Source organism: Lichenostomus cassidix, chromosome 2 (genome assembly GCF_008360975.1).
Source record: "Lichenostomus cassidix isolate B80296 chromosome 2, HeHo_3.0, whole genome shotgun sequence".
Lineage (NCBI taxonomy): Eukaryota > Metazoa > Chordata > Aves > Passeriformes > Meliphagidae > Lichenostomus > Lichenostomus cassidix.
Genome location: NC_139482.1, coordinates 15,793,542 through 15,804,700, shown reverse-complemented (window position 1 = coordinate 15,804,700; position 11,159 = coordinate 15,793,542). Strand labels below are relative to the sequence as shown.

Here is an 11,159-nt window from a genome sequence, read left to right as displayed (position 1 = left end):
CTTTTTTCCCCTTTGTAGCTCAGGTTATCTCCAAGTGCGATTCCACTGTTGTAGTTGTCATACAAGCATATCTGAAACTACTACAAGCTGTATCACAAGCTGTGCTCAAAACTGATTTAGGCCTATTTGTGGAACAGTGCATCCAGAGAAGTATATGCAACAGGTTCTTCAGCTTACCTCAGTAGGTAGCAGAGGGAGAGAGCTGTTTGCTCTTCAAGTGATGAGAATGTGTCCATGTTCATGGCAAGGAGTTTTATACACTAAAGCACTAAACCATAATGAGATAACTAAGAAATCTGTGATTGTGAAAGGCTGTTAAAACTGAAGTTGCTTCCAGTTCATTTACTCTAGTCAATAAAGTACTGATTAGCAGCTTAGTACTCAGGCCTGGCAGATGTTTCTTGTAGGCTTTACACTAGCCTGGAAGAATATGGTACAGCACTTACGTATTTTTAAATTTACACTTGAGAATAGTGCTAAGTGCTGTTATGGTTTTGTCTTGTATTTCTTCTGCTGCTGTTTTAAAAAGGGAGGTGGGACAAGTTTCTGATGGAGGTTTCAAGATGCTGCGATTTTATTGCTAGTAGGGCTTTTGTCCAAACTACAGCATCACTTTTCCTGTTCTGCTGCTGCAATAATGAGATCAGCAGCTGGTTCAAAGTAAGTCTTAACTAAATGAAAACAAGAGTTCAGCGAGTCTCCAGACAATGACAATGACTGCCTCATCAGCCATGGCAGAATTTCAGGCCATGGTGGTCTTGCTGCCATTGTGTACCACAGTGATAACTGCTCTGTATGATTCCTTTTTAGTTCCCTTGTTTGCCAATAACCTGATATACAGTGAACCACAATAACCCTTCTAATCTTGCTCTGTAATTTGGTGCAGTAATTCTAAGTTTTGAGGCCAAACTGATGCATTTTTTCAAACTCTTGCAAAACCTGTGCAGCCTGTGTTGTGATCAATACAAGTTACTGCTGTTTAGCTACTGAAGGATTGATTCAAGTGTACTTGGAGCTGCATCTAGCCTGTAGGTCCTATCCTCTCCAAAGCCCCTGTAGTAGGTTTGTGTCTTGATGTCCTTCTGCATGCCTTATTGATGCCTTAATAATGCCTTATTGATGAAAGCATCAATAAGCAACATTAGCATTGGCTGGGCTTTTTCATGTCACCAGACAAGTCGTGCATATTTTTCAGATCCAGCTGAGCCTCCAAGGGCAAAATATAAGGTGTTTTTCCTGGCCACTGTCCAGCAGCAGGAAGAAAAAAAAGAGAGAAGCTCTCCATTAAAACTTCCAAGTGTTTTTGTTTGTTTGTTTGGTTTTTTTGTTTGTTTGTACATCCTTTGTTTTGTTTGTTTGTACACCCTTTGTTTTGTGACTACCTGTGGCACCTTAACTAAAAATTTATGAAGGGTTATATGGGTAAAGAACCGTGAAGATATGTTTTCAGACTACTGCGTGCATATGTTCTGTGATTGATTATAATGCAATGGAAGTTTTGTCCTTATCCTTGTGCCTCTGTAGCATCTGGTCTTTTCTGTTAGAGTGAAAATGGTCACAGTGAGTAAATATTTCTTTTTCTTGTGCTCCCGGTTTCTGTAACATCTAGGCATGTTTTATGTACAGTGATAGCAAAATTCCCAGTCAAGTTCTAGAATTTCTGGGCTCTAGTTCTTTGCTTTAGAAGCTTAAAACGACCTCAGAAGAGTTTTAAAATAGAAGGGTCAAATAATGATTGGAAGGAAACTCTTCTAGTGTTTTCTGTGTATCATCAGCTCTGGATTTACTAGCATCTGGTAATAAGTCCGCTTGGATCCTTTTGACAGGAATGCTCGGTTCCCAGTTCTTAATGCTTGTCAGGCTGGACTTCGTGTGGAATGTGGCTATCCAGATGTTGTTGACAGCACAAAACTTGTTCTTTAACAGTAATGAGAAGGTCCAGATGTAGCTACTTAGGATTAGGAGTGAAGCTGTAAACTGGGGTTCAGGGAAGAGCAGTAGCAGCCCCTCAACTGTGAAGACAGTTTTAATAATATGTAGTACACTGTGTACATGAAACAGAAACTTATAACGCACAATATGATAAGCATATTTAGTATAGCTAACAGCAGTATTAATATATGTTAATAAAATATTTAACATAAATGTATAAACATTTTATATCAGGGATTATGTGTTATCTCTTGAATTTCAATTTTAGACAATTATTTTAGTTCAGGGTAGGTGTGGGGAAGATAGATAAGTAGATAGATACTAAGCCTGTGGCCAGGTGTCATCCAGAACGGGATGCTTTTGGAAGCATGATGGATGGAAACTGAGGTATAAAATTGTCAGGAGAGGTTTAGGTTGGATATTAGAAAAAGGTTCTTCACCCAGAGGGTGGTTGGGCACTGGAACAGCTCTCCAGGGAAGTGGTCACAGCACCAAACTTGACAGAGTTGAAGAAGTGTTTGGACAATGCTCTCAGGCTCAGGGTGTGACTCTTGGGGCTGTCCTGTGCAGGGCAGGAGTTGGACTTTGATCTTTTGAGGTCCCTTCCAACTCAGAATATTCTGTGAAGAGTTGAGCACTGGAAATGGACCTGGGGGTTCTGGCAGACACTGAGTGAACACAAGCCAGCCAAGTGCCATTGTGACAGGTCGATTTCTGCGAAGCTCATATCCAGTGGGGTGGCTGTAGCATCTACCAATGCCTGTGGTTGTTCCTTCCCTGGGGCAGGACTTGGCACTTCTCCTTACTGGGTTTCACAAGGTTCCTTTTGGTCCTTAAAAGGGATCTCTTCCGTCCCTGGGTGGGCTCGAACCACCAACCTTTCAGTTAACAGCCGAACGCGCCCTCCGATTGCGCCACAGAGACTGATGTGTTGCACTTCCCAGAGGAGCTGAATTCCTGACGCTGTGTGATAAGTGCTGCTGGTGGTGCCTGCGTGTGCTGAACAGCGACAGAGTGGTACTGCAGGCACACTGCTGCAGCAAACCTGACATGCTAATGTGTCAGAATACAGGGGAAAGAAATGCTGCTACCTCCTGTGTATTGGTGGAAACCAAACGGTATGAACTACTGAGATATGTGCTAGGAACTGAGTCCTGTTCAGCTAGTGAATCTGTACCTGGTTTGTCTAGTTTTCTGCCAGAACAAAACTGTTTTAATATTCTAGCCTTGATGGTAGTCATTTGGTGAAAGAAATACAGCAAAATGTTGGCTTGAAAATGGTTTAATTGCTCTTGAAAGTTAGGAAGTCTAATCTGCAGGGCTGTGCTTTGGAGTGCTGCTGAGTGCATTGTTGGTGAAGTTCTCCTGTCACTGAGCTGCACAAGCATAGAAAGGTGTGTAAACTGTAGAACGAGTTGGAACAACTGTTTTTTTTTTGAGAGATAAGAACTGGTAGGTGGAGAAAAACATATTCTCAGTTACAGCAATAGATAGCCTTTCCTAGCAGGGAGTATGACAGTGAGCTGCTTCCTTTCCTTTCCTGTCCTCTGGTATTTTAAGCTGTGCTTGTAAGGCAGCCTACATCATGTGCCTCAAAGCTGTGGGGCAGGTCTGTCCCACATTCTGCACTGGGGTCTTACCCCTCCAGCTGCTTCCCTCAGGAGCTAAAGGGGTGGTACTTGGCTACTGTCTGTCCTGCACACCCTGGTGACCTACCAGGATCCCTCATATAAGGCAAAAGTGGAGATCCAGGTTTCATTCTGAGCTTTGGAGGATTTGGAGGGTAGCTGGGCTGTATGGACCTGGGATGGCCTGTTAAATGATAAAGTGAGAATCCGCTCCTTTTTGCCTCCCCAACCCCTCAACTGTTTGCAAGTCAGATGGACATAAATGCTCCTCGTTTGGACTATGCCTTTGTTCAAATGCATGTGTGCATTGTATGCAAAATGATATCTGATCATGTGTAAAATAACTTTTGGATGTGAGAGTCTGTGTGTGTTCTTGTGCTCTGTAACTTCCACCTCCCTTGCAGCCTCTAGGCTTTGCAGGAGTTAGATGAGTTTGCCACCAAGCAGAACTCTTTCCTCCAGAGCTTTTGTCTTTTAAATAACCTGTTGAAAAACTCTCCCTTTGCCTGTGCACAATGGATTTTTATCAAGTCCTGTCAAATCTCCTAATCTGTTTTTGTCTTATGATACAATTCAATTTTGTCCCAAAACACAGGTCTCCAAATTTGCCAAAGAAAACACTGGATGCTATAGAAAACCCATTTCAAATGAAGGTGTTTGGAGGAATCTGTAAGGAAAGTAAAAAAGTATAAGAAAAGAAAAAAAAAAAGGCAATGTGTTTTTTATATATATGTTTAAAAAAATCTTTTATGCTCTGATTAGAGACTAAGTGGACCCTTGAAACCACAGTCTCTTTCCTTACTGAAATTTTATATCTCTCAGTTAATAAGGGGCCATGAAGGTGCTGGAATTTTTATTTAAAGGCCAATGTGAACACTATATGATCTTTTCAGACATTAACTGAGAAATTCTGCTAAATGAGACTTGCCAAACTGATACAATAGAAAGAAGATATTTGACTTAGGCACCTGCAGTTGGCCCTCTCCATAGCTTGAGTTGTCCACAATCTTTAGTCCACTGCAGCACATAGAGGCTTGCAGAGGCACTGCAAGATAGGTCTTGTTTGCTGTGGGAGCATTTAGGTGGCAAACTCCCTTTGGGTATTTGGGCACAAATTATTTGCGCAAAATCTTACTAGGAACAGAAACCTGCAGCTTGAACTAACATACCTGGGTTCCCACTTAGTGTCCTTGATGGCAACCACTTATCTGCCCCTAGTTCAGTAGTTGTAGCTTTCCTGTAATGGTTCTCTGGTGCTCTGTATAAACTTCATTTAGGTGCATTGGGCATATGGGGAAATAGGAATTATGGCAATTACGTTGTAGGAGCCTTGGTTGCATACTACCCAAATCTAGCTAGCAGAGTTTAATAATGTAGTATTAGTACATTGTAGCTGTTCATTCACAGTAGGAATTTTTTAACATCTTCCCTGTTTACTAGTGGGTTGAAAACTATTTCATGAGGGGGAAGAGGAGAAAAAAAAGTGCTCAGGCTTGCTGGTAGAGTGTCAGTGTTACCTGCTGTAGGAGGGGCAAGGAGGACACTTGGCTTCTCTCATGCTAGTCATACTCCTTCCAAAAACGTTTATGATTTTTCAAATCTAATGGTTTAGGTGGTCAAGCTGAATATTGTGTCCTACGTCATGACAAGTGCTGAAGTTGCAGGAGTCCTGTGTTCACACAAACACAGTATCTTGGCCTGGCTGAACACTCTCCTTTCACAGGCAGTTCTTATCTGAAAACTTGGTTTCCTGTAAAGCATAACACGGAAACTTGTGGAAGGATTTCCCTTTCAGAACAAAAGCAAAATCTCTCAGCAAAGCTCTCTGGTGTCCTGCAAATGCAGCTCTTTGTGACTTAGAGATGGAGAAATCGAACCTTTGTGCTGGCCTCAGGCTTAAACTGGCATATTTTCTTTTATCTTAGCATTTTAAAAGTCACACCTTTAGTTAAACTGGTTCAATCTGGCCATGTGGAGAAGTCCAGAGATGGAGCACACTGACTGCCTTAAAACTGGGCAAAATTGATGACTCTATCCTGTAGTGGCTGAATGGCTCCAGCTGGCTTTTGTTTTATCTTACAAGAAACCTCTGTCTGAGGCAGTGTCAGGATTAACAGCCTGGCTGGTTTGTTCCCCTTCTTGGAAAACTACTCCATTTGACTTTCTGGATGCTGTGAAAGTTACTGTAAAATCAGAGGTGAAAAAGTTACTTCCCCAAAGAATACCTCATCTCAATAAGGCAGATTTTTGCAAGGCAAGGAAATTCTTAGGGAAAAAGAAAAGTTATTTATCACAGAGTAAACCAAGGAAGGTGAAGAAACACAGAAAAGGAAGAGCAGAATTGGTTTTGGACCAAATGCTTTTCAAGTTCTCTTCCATAAGATGGCAGCAGCTTATTTTGTGAACTGGACTGGGAGACTGATGTGAAGGGTTATCTGCTGGAAGCTCTACAAAACAGGCATTCAGTCTAAGGCTTTAGTTCTATTTTCTTGGTAAAGATCCCTTATATTTGTCCCAGTATAGATCAGTTGTGAATATTACTTTATGTGGAAAGCAATTTTCTGTTGTTTGGTACAGTGGTAATTTTCTTTTTTTTCCAAATGCAGGCACAGATGCTTTTGCATTCATAAGGGTTTAGTGTGCAGGATGTGGGGAGAGTGACAGGGTTGCTTGGCCTATTTTGATATATCTTTTAAGTTTCACTTTGTGCAGTTATTTTTTAATAATTGCCATAAGCTACTTGAGTTCTGTGAACAGAAGAGGTAGAAAAACTGTTAAGATTTTTCTCTCCTCAAATAATTGGAGTTCATTTTCATGACACAAATGTTTTCAGTGGAATCAGACACTCATTTTCTTTCGAAGAGGGAGACTGTGGAAAGAGGGGATTTTTTTCACCCCTAACAGAAAACAGTGGATGGAAAAACATGAGAAGAACTATTTTCTGAAGTCTTATGACAGAAAAGATTTTGTATTTCAGCTATTTTCACTTTCCGTTCTACAGGTTTTCCACATTTTCAGTAACACCCACAGTGGTGTGTGCAATACATTTGTGCAGTTTGACTGTCTCCCTTTCTTTCATGCATTTTTCTGTGCAGATGAGTGTCAGACACTTATCCTGTTAAGTTTGGTACTTAACAGCCCTAAACTGCTGTGATACCCACTAATAGAAGATTCCATTTAAGTACAAATTATGAATAATCTTCTCAGTGTTTGTGTTTATTCTGAATAGCTGGATAACACGGGAGGAGCGAGAAGCAGCCTGTTTTTGCTTTCCCTGGTGCTTACACTTACTGGCTAATGTTAGTCATATGTTTTGGTTTCCTGTGGCACATTAGTATCCAATCTATCAAGTGCGCAGGAGCCACAGCAACAAACTTGAAGACTGGAAGGAGCAAGACTCTGTAATATTTGCCCTCTGTTAATTATTAAACTGTTTAAACTCTGTGATTCTGATTTCTGGTGTTGATGTACTCTTGCAGTACAGCCCAAATGGGGTCCACCACGAGCCAGCTCTGGGATTGCTCCCCTGTCCTCCAGTTGGTGCTCTGGCTTGGTGAGGACCCCAGGGCTGGATCTTGGCTGCAAGTGAGTGGGCCAAGCACAGCAAGTGTGAGTGGTTTCCACAGACATGCTGGGAAAGGGATGTGCCCAAATTACTGATGACAGGAGTGTGATAGTTTTAGTCCTGAAGGAGAATCTGGGTTTTTGGAGGCCAAGAGCATCTCTCTCTTAACTGTCAGGCCTTGCTTTTCTACTGAAAACATCAACTGAGATGAATTGCTTTAGCACTTTTCTTCCTTTCTCTGTACTGTGCCCCAAGTTGAACTAGGAAAAGAAAGACTTTGAGCTCACAACTTCTGGCCAGTGGTGAAGTTTAAAGTCTTCAAAGAAGTTATGCTTGGCAAGAAATGCAGTATTTTAAGGGGTCATTTCATTGTTACTGGTGTGCAGTGCGTGTGTTGCCTGATTTATACCAAGGAGACTCCTGGAATGTGTGTCCTGGTGACTTCTTTCCTTTTTTCTTTCCAATTAACTCTAAAGAAATAAAAAGAGATGAAAGCAAATTATTTTAATAATATTTGAAATGTATTTATTCTAGAAAGGTTCACATTCTTTTCAAGAGTCTACTTTTTTTTTTCACTTTCAGAACAGAATCTATTGCACCTCAGATTATTTGCCTTTTGATAGCATCCAGAGTACTCTGGTCAGGATGGCTCCAGAGGGCTTGGGGAAAAAAAATGGGTGAAATGAAAAGTAACGAGAGCAGTTTGGAGTGTATGGGGAACACTGAGTGTGCAGAGTTGGCTTGTGGCACTTAGCACAGGAAAAGATCAACACAGAGCTGGAACCTGGATGGGGAGGACCAAGTTCAAAGTAAAACGCCTGGTTTATTCAGTTTAGGTGGAGTGAATGAGGCTGAGAGGGCTGGCCCAACATGTGGCTGAGTGTCAGCCTAAGGATGGGGCTTTTTGTGGCCACATACAGTGCCTTTGCTTTTCTTTCCTGTGGAGTTTTGTTACAGAACAAGTTAATGGCAATAATTTTGGTTAGTAACTAATTCCTTGGAACAAATATCTTAAAGTCAATTGAGTATCAGATGTTGCCACATATTACTTTGTTTTGGTGTTTAGCCACAAATAAGTCATGACAGTTTTTGTATTACAGTACACCATAATTTACTTCTAGCAAGCATGTAATTCCTAAGAGACAGAGTGGCATTGGGCCTGTGTGCTCTTTGGTCCACTCTGTATTGAATCCAACACAATGGGTGCAGCTGAATGATTTAATGTCATCCTAAAAGAATTCACACAGGCTGCTGAAAAAGAAAGCAAGCCATGGAAATAAATTGTAACTAAATGTATTCTTAAATATAGGGCTACAATGCACACAGTGTGTATAATGCTATCCCTTGTTGAACTGTTTCAACAGTCTTGAAGCCTTAACCTTCAATGGGATGAGAGGGGAAAAAAAAAAAAAAGGAATCCAGTAGAGTAAAATCCACTAAACAGTAAATTCTGTGAAATGCTCCTTTCATGTCAGACAGGTGGAAGTTCAAGATTCCAGAGCAGTTCAGGAGAAATGTGAGGTTCATACCAAACATGAAGCTATTCTGTTTATTGGCACAATGCTTTAAGTAAGACTGAGAAATCCAATAAATCTGTTAAAATCTCTGTTAGATGGAGGTAGCTTCTGGGGAGTTTTCAAGTCTGCTGTATATCAAAGCAGTTTGCTAGTTCACTCACTGTTCATGGGCTGGGTGAAGAAAAAAGTCAGGAAGCTGATCAATAGGTTTAAAATAGGTTGACTTGCCGTGGTATGCACCAGAGCTGACACTTGGTACAAATATACTTGTTCCTCTGACCAGATCCTGACATGACACTAACAATAGGTGTTGGCTTGTCTTACAAAAAAAACAGTAGAAATTCAGTATTTTGCTTGATAAGCCCAGTTGTCTGGGAAACACATAAAGGGTTGATACTTGTTCCATTAGAGTAGAGAAATAGCATACACAGTCACCTCTGGCTTGCACCACTTTGCAAACTGACTTTGTTTTGATTTTGGAGAGGTTGTGTTTTAAAAGTGTCAGTATTCAACTGAGAGAGGCTATTTACCTTTTATTTACTAGACAAGCCATGTGATTCCTTGCATTAGGATGTTCATTAATTCTGCTCTGTTTTAACTATGTCAGAAACCTACTAAAAAAGGGTTCAGAAAAAATCCATCCCAGATATTTCAATGTACTTTAGACGATTTATTTTATTCTATTTCTAGCTTATTATATTAAAAATTATACTTGAATGCATTCCTGAACATGGGCCTAAATAAATCATTTTTATTTCAAAAACAATGGAAGTAACTTCAACCAATACACAGAAGTATATCACTGAGCAAGTGTAATGCTTGCTACATGGCTTTGTATGCTGCTCTTGAAATAGTACCTATGGCAACTCTAAATCCCATTTTTCTGGTACAATTGTCCCCAGTGTTGCAATAGGATCTGCCTGTTAGGAAGCTTACAGCCCTCGAATCCCACTGAGCTCTGGGGGATTTTGTGTGAGCTTGAGGTTCTGTGCCAGGGAGGCTGTGGTGTTGAAAATGGAGTGACAAGTTGGGGTTGAGAAAATGTGAGTCCTCTTGTAGCATCTTTGACAATGACATCTTTGTGGCTGCAAGGGTTTAAGCAGGTTGTATTTACTAGTCTTCTAGTGTTTAATTAAAAGATAGTTAAAAGTGAACTAAAGAGGCAAAACAAACAGAAATTTTCCTTACCCTGATGGGTTGGTGCAGGTTGATATGATTTACCTTAGCATGCCTGTTCTTGGAGAAACTGGTACCAATAAAATATGTACCAGTAAGAAGCCAATTTATGTACCAGAAATGACTACATGTGTTACATAATTAGAATACCTGCCCCAACTTCTGAAACCTATCGCTGCTGGGCCTGCTTTTAATCTAGCATCGTCTCTTCAGCTTACAGGATGAAATGTAGCTGGGGAGCCTTATGAGAACCAGATGGGAAGCCTGGCTGGAGGGCTGCTGGGGATGGAGGCTACCTTGGCTCACTCCAAGCCAAGTGTACTGTGTACCTTCGAATGATACCTTAATCCATGATAAAGACAGACAGCTCACTTTTCCGAAATCAAAACCATACTCATCAATGGTAGCCTCTTTCCAACACTGTACAGGCTGCTGCTCTGAGAGATGCTGTCTGGAACAGCTTGATACAGGCAGAACTAGATGACTACACATGGATAAGATAAAATCATTCAGCTACCTAATAAATAAAGTTGAAAAATGTTCTAAGATGATACAAATTCAAGTAATTACTTGATTTATTATCCCAGAGGGATGTTTGCTCTGCCTTTCAGCCACTGAATCCTAATTTATGGTGCACATTTTCAGGCTTGATTTCTCCCTCCCCCCCTTTTTTTTTAAGAAAGAAAACCTTTAAAATATAGTTAGTTGACCTAGTGCTCTCTGTCCAGCTAGCTTCCTACTGCTTAAATTAATACAACTCATTCAAAACTGTTGTTGAATGGATGGGTCTTTAAGTCAGCAAGGATTCAGTTTTGGTAACTAAATGTTATTCCTATATGGTAGAATACCAGTAGAAGTAAAGTCAATAAACTCTAAAGGCAAATATATTAAAGAATTCTTATGCACCATGATTTTCCTCTTGCCATCAAGGGAAAAGATTGTGTTTTGCACAGGAACTGAGATGTTTCCCTTTCTGTGGTCCTCTGTGGATTTAACTAAAGCAGCAACTAAGAGAAACAGGAGTTTCATAAAGAAAGCCTTGTTGATAATTATGGAGTGGTTGTAAGCGTATGTTCATAGCCTTTATTTTTCTTGTTCAGAACTTTATTATGGATCTTTAAGTTTCAAATGACTCTTGATACTTTGCATGTGTGTGACAGATTTTAGGTAAATAAACATAACTTTTTCTTTTGAGACAATACTTCAAATATGTATTTTCAAGGGTGTGTTCTTTGTTTGACCACATATGACTCCTATAAACCTATAAACTAACTATTTTAAACCAGATTATCAGATCGCAAATAGGGTAAGATGGAGCTAGAGGGAGAAATAAATACTTTT

General features: G+C 40.4%; 1 non-coding gene across 1 annotated transcript; it reads right to left on the bottom strand.

Annotated features, from left to right (window-relative positions):
- Nucleotides 1-2,782: 2,782 nt before the first annotated feature.
- On the bottom strand, nt 2,783-2,856 carry TRNAN-GUU (transfer RNA asparagine (anticodon GUU)). The gene has a single exon. It is a non-coding gene; the product is annotated as a tRNA-Asn (tRNA).
- Nucleotides 2,857-11,159: the final 8,303 nt, after the last annotated feature.